The following is a 15,828-nucleotide window of genomic DNA, read 5'->3' on the forward strand; positions in this document are numbered from 1 at the left end:
CAGCAGTCCCAGGGACCACTGCCTGCCCTTAAAAAATGAAAATGAAAAGTTTCATATTTCTTTTTTAAATGCATCCCATTTTCCTTTAAGGGAAAACTGGCTACTGGCCACCATCCCTGGGAGTGCTAGCCATTCCCAATGGGGTCACAAGTTGCGCATGCCTCATATATATTGATGAGGCATGCAATTTGCGACCCCTTTGGGAAGTGTTTGAGACACTGTTGTGCATTCACTTTTGCGAGTCGCAAACAGCAGGTTCTAATAAGATGCAATTTGCAACCTCGCAAAAGCGAATGGTCAAACATCTGGCACATCTGGCACATATATGTTCGGGAAATGCTTTTAGTTTGACTAGTGAGCATTAGCATGTTATAAAAAAGTGTTGGCAAAGCAATAGGTCTTGTCCTAGACAACTGTTGGCTTTGTCAATGCTTTTTCTAATTAGATAACCACTGTGCATGTTTACACAAGTGTGGTGGGCATATTTGGTGGAGTTTCTTTAAGCTAAAGAAGAATCATTCTAAGATTGCCACTGAGTGTGTCATTAAATCACTGGTGACATATTCTTTGTAATACATTTAGTGGGATCGCTGGAAAAGAACAAGAGGAGCAAGACAAGGCGGAAAGCAGGAAAGATAATAGTTCCTCATGTCCTGCAATACAATACCTGACATCAGCAGGGGAAGGATATATATATATCTGTCTGGAATGGCTGTTTCTCACCACCTCCCAGCCAGGAAGAAAGCAGCGGTGTAGGTGCCATTCGGCACCTCATTGGGCGAGGTGAATTTCACTGCGCCCCCGTAATTTGGACTCCTGTGTTTCGACGGTGGTTGTTGCGGTTTTGGGGGCTTGAGGAGGTGACATTCACAGGCAGAGAGCAGCAAATATCCAATCCTGCGGAGCCTGCTTGTCGGAAATCCATCCCCGCCGAACCTGAACTTACCTGGAATCCACACTGCATTCTGGGCAAGGTAGTTCGACTGTGCCTCCACCACGTGCAAAGGGGCGGAACCGGCAACAATCACCCAATGGGGTAAAGGCAGGACACTTTCAAACCTCCAGTGTACCGCAGACTTGCTTCATTGCTCCTTCTGTTCACCTGGCGCTGACGAGGCTTACCTGAAGCCGAAATGCATACGCCCATCTGTGAATAAAGTGGCCTCCAAATGTTCCCCTGCTGTGGTCCTTTTCTTTTCGTCGGAGGAGAAGCTTGTGTTATACATTGTGCGCGGATGCCAGATACGCGCTGCTTGGACCCCCGCAACACAAAGTGGATTCAGCCCTGCTGGTTTGTTTGCTCCCGTGAACACTTTTGACTGTCCAGGTGTCTGGAATGGCTGTTTCTCACCACCTCCCAGCCAGGAAGAAAGCAGCGGTGTAGGTGCCATTCGGCTCCTCATTGGGCGAGGTGAATTTCACTGCGCCCCCGTAATTTGGACTCCTGTGTTTCGACGGTGGTTGTTGCGGTTTTGGGGGCTTGAGGAGGTGACATTCACAGGCAGAGAGCAGCAAATATCCAATCCTGCGGAGCCTGCTTGTCGGAAATCCATCCCCGCCGAACCTGAACTTACCTGGAATCCACACTGCATTCTGGGCAAGGTAGTTCGACTGTGCCTCCACCACGTGCAAAGGTGCGGAACCGGCAACAATCACCCAATGGGGTAAAGGCAGGACACTTTCAAACCTCCAGTGTACCGCAGACTTGCTTCATTGCTCCTTCTGTTCACCTGGCGCTGACGAGGCTTACCTGAAGCCGAAATGCATACGCCCATCTGTGAATAAAGTGGCCTCCAAATGTTCCCCTGCTGTGGTCCTTTTCTTTTCGTCGGAGGAGAAGCTTGTGTTATACATTGTGCGCGGATGCCAGATACGCGCTGCTTGGACCCCCGCAACACAAAGTGGATTCAGCCCTGCTGGTTTGTTTGCTCCCGTGAACACTTTTGACTGTCCAGGTGTCTGGAATGGCTGTTTCTCACCACCTCCCAGCCAGGAAGAAAGCAGCGGTGTAGGTGCCATTCGGCTCCTCATTGGGCGAGGTGAATTTCACTGCGCCCCCGTAATTTGGACTCCTGTGTTTCGACGGTGGTTGTTGCGGTTTTGGGGGCTTGAGGAGGTGACATTCACAGGCAGAGAGCAGCAAATATCCAATCCTGCGGAGCCTGCTTGTCGGAAATCCATCCCCGCCGAACCTGAACTTACCTGGAATCCACACTGCATTCTGGGCAAGGTAGTTTGACTGTGCCTCCACCACGTGCAAAGGGGCGGAACCGGCAACAATCACCCAATGGGGTAAAGGCAGGACACTTTCAAACCTCCAGTGTACCGCAGACTTGCTTCATTGCTCCTTCTGTTCACCTGGCGCTGACGAGGCTTACCTGAAGCCGAAATGCATACGCCCATCTGTGAATAAAGTGGCCTCCAAATGTTCCCCTGCTGTGGTCCTTTTCTTTTCGTCGGAGGAGAAGCTTGTGTTATACATTGTGCGCGGATGCCAGATACGCGCTGCTTGGACCCCCGCAACACAAAGTGGATTCAGCCCTGCTGGTTTGTTTGCTCCCGTGAACACTTTTGACTGTCCAGGTGTCTGGAATGGCTGTTTCTCACCACCTCCCAGCCAGGAAGAAAGCAGCGGTGTAGGTGCCATTCGGCTCCTCATTGGGCGAGGTGAATTTCACTGCGCCCCCGTAATTTGGACTCCTGTGTTTCGACGGTGGTTGTTGCGGTTTTGGGGGCTTGAGGAGGTGACGTTCACAGGCAGAGAGCAGCAAATATCCAATCCTGCGGAGCCTGCTTGTCGGAAATCCATCCCCGCCGAACCTGAACTTACCTGGAATCCACACTGCATTCTGGGCAAGGTAGTTCGACTGTGCCTCCACCACGTGCAAAGGGGCGGAACCGGCAACAATCACCCAATGGGGTAAAGGCAGGACACTTTCAAACCTCCAGTGTACCGCAGACTTGCTTCATTGCTCCTTCTGTTCACCTGGCGCTGACGAGGCTTACCTGAAGCCGAAATGCATACGCCCATCTGTGAATAAAGTGGCCTCCAAATGTTCCCCTGCTGTGGTCCTTTTCTTTTCGTCGGAGGAGAAGCTTGTGTTATACATTGTGCGCGGATGCCAGATACGCGCTGCTTGGACCCCCGCAACACAAAGTGGATTCAGCCCTGCTGGTTTGTTTGCTCCCGTGAACACTTTTGACTGTCCAGGTGTCTGGAATGGCTGTTTCTCACCACCTCCCAGCCAGGAAGAAAGCAGCGGTGTAGGTGCCATTCGGCTCCTCATTGGGCGAGGTGAATTTCACTGCGCCCCCGTAATTTGGACTCCTGTGTTTCGACGGTGGTTGTTGCGGTTTTGGGGGCTTGAGGAGGTGACATTCACAGGCAGAGAGCAGCAAATATCCAATCCTGCGGAGCCTGCTTGTCGGAAATCCATCCCCGCCGAACCTGAACTTACCTGGAATCCACACTGCATTCTGGGCAAGGTAGTTCGACTGTGCCTCCACCACGTGCAAAGGGGCGGAACCGGCAACAATCACCCAATGGGGTAAAGGCAGGACACTTTCAAACCTCCAGTGTACCGCAGACTTGCTTCATTGCTCCTTCTGTTCACCTGGCGCTGACGAGGCTTACCTGAAGCCGAAATGCATACGCCCATCTGTGAATAAAGTGGCCTCCAAATGTTCCCCTGCTGTGGTCCTTTTCTTTTCGTCGGAGGAGAAGCTTGTGTTATATATATATATATATATATATTTACACTGTAGAAGAACGTAACGGGCGGGCCATTAGGTTGCAAGAACTAAGGTGTCTAACAGTTGCGGAATCGGTGGACGTACATTTTATAATTAAAGTACGACAGGGCCAGTTACAATAAAATTAATGAGATATACATTTGCGGGCAAGTACCATGAGTGACGTTAATTCGATCTTTCAATAGTACAGTAATCAATAACACATCAGAACTTAATATCAATAGGGATGTCCAAATGTTCAATCAGTACTCGTCCCCGCCCGCCATGTGCTTCAAAACTGCATACGTATCTCGTGATATCAAGGTTGGGCAACCAGTACACAACAAGGAGTTACGAGTCCCATTTATACCGGCGCCATTTTGGGCAAGGCCGGGCAGGTCCAGGATATAGTCAAAATGTCTCCACCAACAAGCGGTCGGACCAGAACCCCTTTCGGCAGTCCAAAAAGATTCCGTTAAATGACAACAGAAGAGATAGGCAACAAGAACAATCAGTCATAAGAGGGGACGCTTTCGTGAATGGGGCCCATGCCCTAGCAGGCAAGCGTCCGAGTTCCAAGGTGTCCCAGGGCCATTTTAGTGGACCAGGCCCAAATCCAAAGAGCCGGCCGCCATTTTGAAAGTCTTGTTGCAGCCGCCTTTCGCTGCACCGCAAGAGTAAACGCAATTCAGCTGGATGGTGGGCGAGACGCTGTAGCCGCAAGAGCGGGCGCAACTCAGCTGGATGGGGGGTGAGGCACTGTGCCGCAAGAGCGGGCGCAATGCAGCTGGAAGGCGAGTGAAACGCTAAGGGGCGCCCCACTGCAGATGAGGTGCCTCCACCTGGGGAGGCGGGAGAGACCCGTTTGCGCCGCCTCCCCCCCCCGGGCACCCCACGTCGTCTTTCGGCGCAGCATTGTAGAATGGCCACACCAGTGAAACTTGCTGGACACCACCTCGGTGCCATCCGGATCTCGGCGCGTTCGAGTCACTGTACCGCAAGAGTGGGCGAAATTCAGCTGGATGGCGGGTGAGTCACTGTACCGCAAGAGCGGGCGGGACTCAGCTGGATGGCGGGCGAGTCACTGTACCGCAAGAGTGGGCGAAATTCAGCTGGATGGCGGGTGAGTCGCTGTACCGCAAGAGCGGGCGCAACTCTGCTGAACGGCGAGTGAAACGGCAAAGGGCGCCGCACTGCACATGAGGTGCCTCCACCTAGGGAGGGGGGAGAGGCCAGTTCGCGCCGCTTCCCCCCCCCCCGGGCACCCCACGCCGTCTTTCGGCGCAGCATTGTAGGATAGCCACACCAGTGCGGCAACTTGCTGGACACCACCTCGTGCCATCCGGATCTCGACGCGTTGTGCTGCCTTCGGCCTATTCGCACATGGGTCCGCTACTGACGCCGCCTCACAGGCCAACGGATTTTGTAGGCTTTTTATAGCCCAAAGCCGCATTACAGGTCATGTGACTTGTTTATAAAACTTTTCATTGGTTCATTTTACTTTTGGTTTCCTAATGATGAAATGCTTGATCATATGACCTAAAAATAACACTTTTCATTGGATTGAAACATTTTTTTTCCCAAACGATGAAAGCCTCACCTTTTTTTTTCTCACTCGGCAATCCAAAAAGGTTCCGTTAGATGACAACAGAGGGGACAGGCAACAAGAACCGTCACTCAAAAAAGGGGAGGGCAAGTTCTTCCCTACCGGGTCACGTTGGGGCTCCACCGGAACTCATCGAATTGATAGTCTACAGTGTTTCTGGATGTTTCAGACTGAAGCTGGCGTCAGCATGAGAGCACCACCATCTCGTAGCTCCGTCGTGGCCATTCCGCAAGCAATCATGGCAGCCGCTCCCCACCGGAAGCCTGCGGGAGTCGGGGGCCCGATGACTTTTGTAGAATCTTCAAGGCTGAGGGGACGCTTTCGAGAATGGGGCCCAAGCCCTAGCAGGCAAATGTCCGAGTTCAAATGTGTCCCAGGGCCATTTTAGTGGACCATGCCCAAATCCGAAGAGCCGGACGCCATTTTAAGAGTCCTGTGGCAGCCACCTATCGCTGCACAGCAAGAGTGGGCGCAATTCTACTGGATGGTGGACGAGACGCTGTAGCCGCAAGAGCGGGCGGTAAACAGCTGAATGGCGGATGAGGCACAGTGCAGCAAAAGCGGGCGGAAAACTGCTGATTGGTGACTGAAACGGTAAAAGGGCGCCCCACTACAGCAGACGAGCCTCCACCTGGGGAGGCCCGTTCACGCCGCCTCCCCCCCCGGGGCACCCCACGCCGTTTTTTGGTGCAGCATTGTAGGATGCCAAGACCAGTGCGGCAAGTAAAGGACATCACCTGGGTGCCGTCCAGATCTCGGCGCGTTGTGCTGCCTTCGGAATATTCGCACAACAGACCGCTACTGACGAGACAGAGTGCAGCAAAAGCGGGCGGAAAACCGCTGAATGGCAAGTGAAACGCTAAAGGGGCGACCCACTACAGCAGACGAGCCTCCACCTGGGGAGGCCCATTCACGCCGCCTCCCCCCCCCCGGGCGCCCCACGCCGTTTTTCGGTGCAGCATTGTAGGATGCCAAGACTAGTGCGGCAAGTAAAGGACATCACCTGGGTGCCGTCCAGATCTCGGCGCGTTGTGCTGCCTTCGGACTATTCGCACAACAGACCGCTACTGACCATTGTTGCTTTTGTTTAAATTTTTTTTTTTTACGTGTTTACTGTTTTTGGTGCGTTGTATATATTTATAAGTTATTAAAGTGCTATAATCCTACTACTTTGTTGGAGTGCTATATATTTTTAATGTGACACATAATTGTGAAGACTTTGATGTACAAAAAGGCATCCCTGGAATCTTCCGCTTCAGGCTCGGTCCCACACACCCTCACAGTGAGAATCCCCTCCCCAATCACAATACAGGATCGTTATCAGATAGTAGGAATGCGTGTGGTGTGACGGATCTCATGAGGTGGGGGCCTTGATCTACTGTAACTCCTTTGAAGAGGGGTGATTCTTTACAGTTGAGGCCATAAACTACAACCGCAGGGCTAGGTGATAGCCTGGGACCGGCCTGGACAATCAGACACAAAGGAAGAGGAGTGTCAGAGGGTGCGGTAGTGAATAGGGTGAAAGGGAGGTGTCGGGCGGGCACAGGGTGTGATTCTCAGGGAAAAGCAGCGCAGATGGGGGGAGGTTTATGGCCCATGCATAAGACAGAGAGCGGGGGTGACCGGAGCGTGCGGGAGATGCTTGCGAGGGTGGGGAGCCATGCTGAGGATCGGCGGCGGGCAGAGAGTGGGTCTGGTCAAGGCATCTAAAATGGCTGAGGTGCACGACAAAAGTGTGGCATTGGAAAAAAAGCAAGATGGCGCAGACAATGTTTATCAATACGGATTAATTTATAACAATTATTTTGAACAATATATTTACTCGCAGTGTCAAAATGGCGGTCAACACTTCCTGATTTCCTTCGAATCGAACGTTAACAGACGTCACGCAGCAAAAAAAAAAAAAAACACCGCTCACGCGCAGCCACTGGAAGACAAGTATCAACATATATGAGCATCCTCAGCCACCCTCAGAAAACATAGGGGGTCAGGATACGTCTCCCGTACCCCCTCATACCCATTTTTCACATTATTTTTCCTCCATCTTGTAATTTAATTAAAACGAAACACAAAATGGCGAATTCCCGTTTCGCGTCCCGGTTCGCTACCCGGTTCGCGAACCGGAAAGCGCTTCTACCGCAAAAAAACAATTTTTTTTTATTTGCCCCACGGGACCCTTTAATAACCCCAACATCATTCCTAGGGGGTCAAGAAGGGTCTACCTTGCCCCCTTTCATTAAATTCCCCCTTCGTTTTTCGTCTCTTCTTGTCTCTCGATCCTACCGAGAGACAAGATGGCGGCCGCTCCGGACTGTTTAGAATGTTGACAGACACCGGAGAGCCAATCAGCTTCGCTTCGCAAAGTTCCGTTACCCGAAAAGTTCGCGAACCGGAGCGCTATCCGGGACGCTGTCACAGATATATCTGTTTTTTAAAACGTTAATTTCTCAAAATCCACTGGAGCACATATATTGAGACCCAGCAAAGGCACATCGGGCTAACAGTCCCTACAATTTTGCCAAGTTTCGTGCAAATCCATTCAGCCGTTCGAGCTACAAGTGAGGCCAAACGCCCTATGGAAAAATGAATGGGAAAAACGCGTTTTGGGACCCCCCTTTTTTCTCGGCCCCCCCCTTGACGAAACCCCCCCAAATTTTCAGGGGCTGCTCAGAAACAAAATGTGCCATTTTCCTGAAAGTTTCAGCCGATTCCGTCCACAAACGCCAAAGTTATTAGACATAGAATTTTCAAAAGTCCCATAGAGAAAAAAATCCTAACTATATATACCTACTGGCGACCGCCAGTAGGTAATATATATATATATATATATATATATATATATATATATATTTCTCAAAAAAACAAATGTGTTCACTGTGCAACTTTGGCATGTCTTTGCAGTATTTGTCTGTGTTCTTCAAGGAATGGGTCTGCCTGTCAACCATCTGAGGGATTCTTTAGAGATGGCTCAGGAATAGAGGAGGCCAGAATTTAAACTAGCCTGGATACCATGGCCCACCACCATATGGTCACCCAGTATTCCAACAACAACAATATCAACAACAACCAAACACCTTTTGGGAACAGTCCAAAATACATGAAGAACAGAATCATTATTTTTTAGGGCGAGGAAGAGGATCACAGAGGGCCAAGTCCAGGAGAGGACACCAGGTGCAATGGGCACAACCGCTGGAAATAACAGGGAGCCACAGCAGGAGCATGGGTCCAGTAGAACCACCAACGACCAGCAATCCACCAGCTTAGTGGTAAACCTCTCCGATATCACCATCACTGACACCCAACAAAAAGTCATAGAAAAGGGCTTAGGTTTTGTACCTACTTCAACCATGGACAAATTCCTACTGGCTCCAAGTCTTTTTTGAGGACAAACCACCCATCACGGATAACACTAGTGTGACAGGCCTTCACAAAAAATCAAATTTAAAACCCCCAACGCTAACCTCCCAGTAGAGGTATTGGCTTTTGAAAAGGCTGTAATGAAGGAAATCAGTGAGATTGACCAAAGATCAATTAAAGTCTTCTACAATCTCAGTAAAGATGAACATGAGGCATTGAGAGGTTTGGCAGCAGAGAAGGAAATCACAATAAAACCAGCGGACAAAGGAGGCGCTATAGTCTTACAAAATACTAGCTCCTATGGAGAAGTATGTCTAAACCTCCTGACAGATGAGAGGAACTATGTTAGGATCAAGGAAGATCCAACAGACCGTCTCCGAAAAGAAATCCCTTTTCTAGTTGAAGAATCAATAGCAAATATTTGGATGACGAAAAAGGAAGCAGATTTTTTAGAGAGCACTAACCCTACTGTACCTTATTTTTACACAATACCAAAAATTCATAAGTCACTAACAAAACCACCCGGCAGACCGATTGTTTCTGGGATTTGCTCGTTTCTTGAGCCCTTGTCCAAATTTGCTGATGCTTTTTTGCGACCGATCGTTCAAAAGACTGACACATATCTACAAGACACAAAATCAGTACTCTGTCTACTCCAAGATCTACATTTTTACCCTACCAACAACATCTTAATTGGCTTAGATGTGGAAAGCCTACATACGAGTCTCCCCCACAAAGAAACATTACAGATATTGGAAGATGTCCTATTTGAAAACCCATGGATATATCAGACACCTAGACATGTCATATTGGAATGCTGTTGCCTTGCCCTGACTGAAAAAAAATTCAGATTTGAAGACACTCTATTCCGCCAAATACATGGTACCAGCATGGGCATCACCTTTGCGCCGAGTGTAGCGGGACTCTATGTCCATCATTTGGAAAATCAGAAAATCCTTAATGACTCAAACCCGTACAGGAAACATCTAGGACTTTGGAAAAATTACATCAATGATGTTTTGCTGATATGGGTAGGGACAGAAACAGAAGCAACCAACTTCATTGATTAGCTCAATCTCCAGGATCCTTTTTTACAATTCACCTACACCATGAGTAGGTTACAGCTGGTGTTTTTGGATCTCAACATCAGGGCAACTACTGACACCCTGATCACTACCACTCATTTTAAACCCACCGCAAGGAACTGTCTTTTAGTCTACGACAGCTTCCACCCCAGACAGCTGAAAGAGAATCTCCCTTTCGGCCAATTCTTGAGATTGAGGTGCAATTGTACGAAGAAAAAGGATTACAACAAACAAGCAAAAGAACTCTCAGAAAAGCTCATCAACCGACACTATCTGAAACACCTAGTCACAAAAGCAAAGAAAAGAGCTGCTAACAATAACAGAGAGGCACTCCTGAAACCAAAAATCAGACAAGAGGTGACAGCTGATAAGAGACCCATTTGTATCACCACCTACAATATTGCTTCAGATAAGGTATCAAAAATCATTAAGAAACATTATCGTACCCTGAACTGTAGAAATCTTGAAATCCCTAAACCAATGTTCAGCCACAGAAAAGGAAAAAACCTGAGAGACTATCTAGTCCATACTCGCCCAAAAACTGAACATAAGGGAAGTAAACAAAGAACCCTCCAAACCTTTCCCACTGGACACTACCCGTGCAGCAACTGCAGTGTCTGCCACCTGACCACTGCAACCAAAAAGGGACAATTCAATAACAAAATGACATGGGAAATCTGAAAATTCACCAATTGTAACACTTCTGGCGTTGTATACATGATCACCTGCATCTGCAACCTACATTACATTGGAATGACCACCAGGAGAGCTAGCACAAGGCAACATCAGGTGTAAAAGAAACACCACAAAAAGGACATCCCACTTCATTGAAAAACACCACACTCCCATGGATATGAAATGGGTGATCCTTGAGCATCTAGAAAACAATGACAACCTTGAACAACGCCTCCTAGAAAAGGAGCAACGTTGGGTGTTCAAACTCCACACAGACAGCCAAGGCCTGAATTATGCTATTCCATTGGGACAGCTATCCAGATGAAACATCTTTATGAATGGTCTTCTTCCAAAAGAGAATTAACCACATTTTAAAATCTACTTGACTTCCTAGTACGTACTTTGGCAACCTAAGCCATTTTTTAATATTTGATCGCCACAACTTCTTTTTTGAGGTTCCCCGGATAAAAGTAACTCTGGAGAAACCCCCACCTGTCTTCTCATAACAATATAAGCTGAAAAGAAACAGCCCATGATACTATCTCTTTTCCACTTAGCCCTTTCTATTAAAAAGGCTTAGGAAAACTTTTTTTCTTCACAAAATCATTTTAGCCATTATTTCCCACACACATTTATATATATTTTTTCGAATCACCAATTTTAACTCTTTTCAGTGAAACATTACATTATAATCCGCCTGCATTACCCCAAGTATTAGCACATCTGTTCTTTACCACTTCATGTTGTCCCACTGTGGTTCGACTGAATTATGTCTATTAGCGAGAAATTCAACATGGATATACCATTGGCCCGACTCCCTGCGACCATTTTGTGAAGTCCCCGCTCAAGTCTTTCAAACATGACTAGGCGGGAGCACTTCCTTTATCTAGCGGCACCCGGCACTGAGACGGCACCATCCGGTCTTGTGGGATGCCGAGTAGGTTTACTGACAAGGAGAGAATCCTTACAAGTAAGTTTGTTCCTTTTCAGCCGCCAGACCCTGGGTTTTCATTGTGTTTGATATACACAGTGTTTTCCAGGCAGACCGATCTAGTTTTTCCACTACCTATGGAAAAGTAATCACGTTTTCTTTTCCGTTTACAGCTAACTTGCGGATCTCCCTTTTCCCTCGATCTGACCATGAGGCTCAGTACAGCCTAGTGATACGTATGTTCTACTTACATGTTTTTCCTTTACGTTGTGTTTACATGTGTCACTCACACGACCATGGGTCATTTATTTTCTGTTTTAGAAACATCACACACCACAAACTAGCGTCCTTTTTCCCTCTATGACCACAGGTGCATGAGGATTCAGGAGGGCATATCTGATATGTTTGGTGTTATACAGAACTTTTTCTCCAATCTACGCACTACATATTGTCAAAATATGAACCAGATATGTTTTCTATTCACTTTTGGCACAGCGCCACTACCTCTCTCTTGTGTTATGGTATAACACAAGGGAATGTAAAGATCCTGCAGAGGGCAGGGCGCTGCATCCTAACCTGTTCATCTTTTTTCTATTTGCAGATATCGACTGAACTCTATTTATGTTGTATGTATACAGTTTAATTTAATGCTCATTGACAGACATTTCATTTAATTATTTCACCTCACTTTGGAGTGGTACACACAGGCCTGTGGTGTCCTAAAGAAGAGCTTAGGGGTAAGCTCAAAACATGTTGGCAGTCTACTAGGGCTCCTGACTCATTGCAAAACCAGGAAAACCTAGAGACCCACCCCATTTGTAATATATCAACTAGGAGCAAGAATAAAGTAATTCCGCCCACTAGTCAGGTATTTTTAATTCACACCCCTCCACCTACACATATCACTGCACCACATATAGTTCCTCACTTTAAGTGCTCCTACGTATTTCGCAACTCGCAGCACGCCTCAACCCGCAGCGGGTTGGGATGGCCCCAATGATGAAGCATGTCACAGCGAGGAAACTCCGGTGAGTGAAGGGACTCAATAAAGGACATTTTTCCTTTCTAGATTACTGCTATTACTGTTGGTAATCTACCCTACCAGCTAGGTTCTCTATCCAGTATCTCAGATTTTTGTTTTCATTCCCAAGCCCAAGAAGAGCTTCATGAATACCCCCATCAGAGATTATTTATGTATGAAACATCGATCCTCTGAGAGGTCTGGACTGACCCTTACCAATCTCCTGCATGTATGACTAATTGGGAAATCCACATATCTGGGACAAACATTCATGGCTGCTTAAAAACTTTACAAATGGTAGCAGTGAATATTGCTAACTGCCCATCTCATTAAATGCAAGGCAGTAGAGAAAAGGGCATATAATACAGTAATCAAGTCACTATATATGTCAGGGTGCGACACAAGCCATACTCTTGCTACCTACAAAGTGCAGACATAATTAAGTTGAAAACCACGTTCAATGAAACTAGAAAAAAGCCTTGAGCACACAGCACGCAAAATACTTGGTTAAAGTCCAAAGTAATAGTGTAAGTATGTACACAACCACCCATAGGGGATGGGGTAAACCAAATCTTCCTTTTATTAAAGTCCGCATGGTATCATATTTCAAATCTGACATATGTCCATAGCTGATGTTGAAGCATTTATGATGAAGTTCATTTGTGGACACAAGTCAGCAATGAAATTCTGCAACCAGATATAGATGGAGTAAAAGCACTTTGTGGCGAGGTAGGTATAAAGAAGAAGACGTGTTATAAGAATAATATACTTGACATGTTTCATCATAGAGACTTTTTCAAGTCTATGATGAAACATGTCAGGTATATTATTCTTATAACAAGTCTTCTTTTTTCATGTCAAGAATTTGTTCTAGCATAATCAATTGCAGATGATGGAATAATGTAGTATGTAATCATGGTCCAAAACATTTTTTAAGTATGGTCATTGGTTGAGGGTAATTCCATGCAATTGAAGGGCACATTTGTAGTAGCAAGGTTACGGCCATTGCCATTCACTGCTCGGATTCAATAATTACCTAAATAAAACATAAACGTTTAGCATTGCAATCCCATGGTGGAAGACAGCTGGCTGGCTGTGAAATGGTCTTTAATGATGGTTTCTGGGCCAACAACATCACCCTCTTCTTCTTCGACTGCAGAAGATGCCAATATAGCTGTTCAGCGAAGGATCTTTTTTTCTCTCCTGGGATTGCATGCTGTCATCTCTGCATACAGTGCAACATCATATTCAGACTATGCGTCCCCAACACTTACAAGAGGAAGATGAAAAATGTTATGTCATTCAAGACATTTTGCATAAATTACTTTATCAGACTTTCACTATAGATTTCTGAAAGAAGGCACACTTTAACTTAGTTACATAACAGCTTACTAAATCATATGAAGGAAATGGTTGATTCATTAATGGAGTTAATAGTTATATGCAGTGGCACCTCACCTTCTACTGCCATTTATGCTTGCTTTGTGAATGGACTCATTTAAACCAGCTGCTGCACCTATGTCCTCGAAGTTGGAGTTGATAATATCTCCCGTGGTCAATCAGTTGAAGGCAGGGAAAGAGATCCCTTGTTTAAAGATGTTTTCCACAATAAATTAAGTTAAAATTAATCTTGTGACTATTTATGTTTTACCTGAACATGTCAGCAGAACTAATTGTAAACAATATATAAACTAAAAACAAATGTTGCTGTGCCTGTGTCCTTGAAGTTGGAGTTGGTAATATCTCCCCATATCAATCAGCTGAAGGCAGGGAAAGAGATTCCCTTATTGAAAGATATTTTCGACAATAAATTAAGTACAAATTAATATTGTGACTCTTTATGTTTTACCTGAACATGGCTGCAGAACTAATTGTAAACAATATATACACTAAGAACAAATGTTTTACTAAACATTTAGCAAAAAAGAGGACTTTATATTTACTTTGTACATAGTTACTTAAACACAATAAAACTGCTTCAACAACTCATGGGATTTGAGTATAACATAATACAGTAAAACTACAATGCAGACGAGGACAAATTGGATTCTGTTCATACAGACTACTGCACGTCAAGCCTATATATCACATTTATAACAAGGGTAATTAAACACTGATTGGAGCAAAGAAATGATACATTCTTTAATATTCTGCTCTCCTTCTGTACCCTTTTTCGGAGTTTCAGTCATTAATAATTTTAAGCATGATGCAGTACATCTAAACAATATTTGAACTGTGCAAGAAATTGCAGCTAAAGTGAGAGAAAGTTAACTATAAATGAATAGATTGTTTAGCAGACATTCATAAATAAAAGAGAGGAATTAATTTACTTTCAACATGGTCACTTTAAGAAAGAAGAGACAACACAAATAACATGTGGTATTAATATATTCTACAATTTCTATAGAATAATGGAGAGGAATTGACAATAATCATTTCCTGGAGACCTAAAAATAAGCTGGCATCCACTGGCGGGTCGCTGATATGTCAAAGTTGTTATTGTGTCTTACTTCTATTAAATATATCAGAAGTTTGAGGTACAATAGATTCAATAAATATACGAGATAATCTAAAAAAAAAACGAAACCCAATGTTGCCCAAAAACAATAACAACATTGAAAGACTTGTAGAAGTTCATAGATGTCATAAAAGTATGGAGCTCCAAACTCTTTCTCTTTCAACAGCACATTCATTCTTTAGGTCTGCCTACAAATAGCTTTAACTGTCTTTAAAGATATAATTCCACTTAACAACACACAAACCATCTCACGCAACATTGCTCACAACTCTCAGCACTACATACATCATCATACACAACAAATAGTGCAGGAAATATAGAAGGGATCTTTCCGGCTGCCCTATTTTAGGAAACCTTCCTTTTCTGCATTGTCACCCAGGATTTTATTGCCTATTTCTGGACTCTCTATTTTTGTGTGTTTTAGCATACTGTTCACTTTACCCCTGCTAACCAGTAGTAAGTGCATGTGCTTCCACTTTAAACATGGTTGAGCTGGAATATTCCTAATTGTTTTGTTTAAATTATCTATAAATTCCTAGTATATGGCAGAACATGTACACTGTGTCTGTAGATTTAATGGCACTAGTGTACTGCTGAACCTATTGTGTCTTCCACTTACAGTGACAGTGTATCTCCAGGCTACCAGTGAAGCCTAACTGTAGCAATATAAAAAATGCAATTCAACCTGTCAAAATAAACCTTTTTGACAGGTCAAAACCTTCCTTTTAAATAATAACAAATCACCCCTATGTAGGTGTTATCACCCAAAAAAAAGCAGGATGTACAGTAGGACATGCAAAGAATCCATGTGAACTTGTCCTTAAAGTGACTAGCACCTAAAAGCTATTTTTACTGAGGCAGGCCTAGCCATATTATTTAGAATATTAGAGTACAGATTAAAAT

Source organism: Lissotriton vulgaris, chromosome 5, assembly GCF_964263255.1.
Source record: "Lissotriton vulgaris chromosome 5, aLisVul1.2, whole genome shotgun sequence".
Classification (NCBI taxonomy): Eukaryota; Metazoa; Chordata; class Amphibia; order Caudata; family Salamandridae; genus Lissotriton; species Lissotriton vulgaris.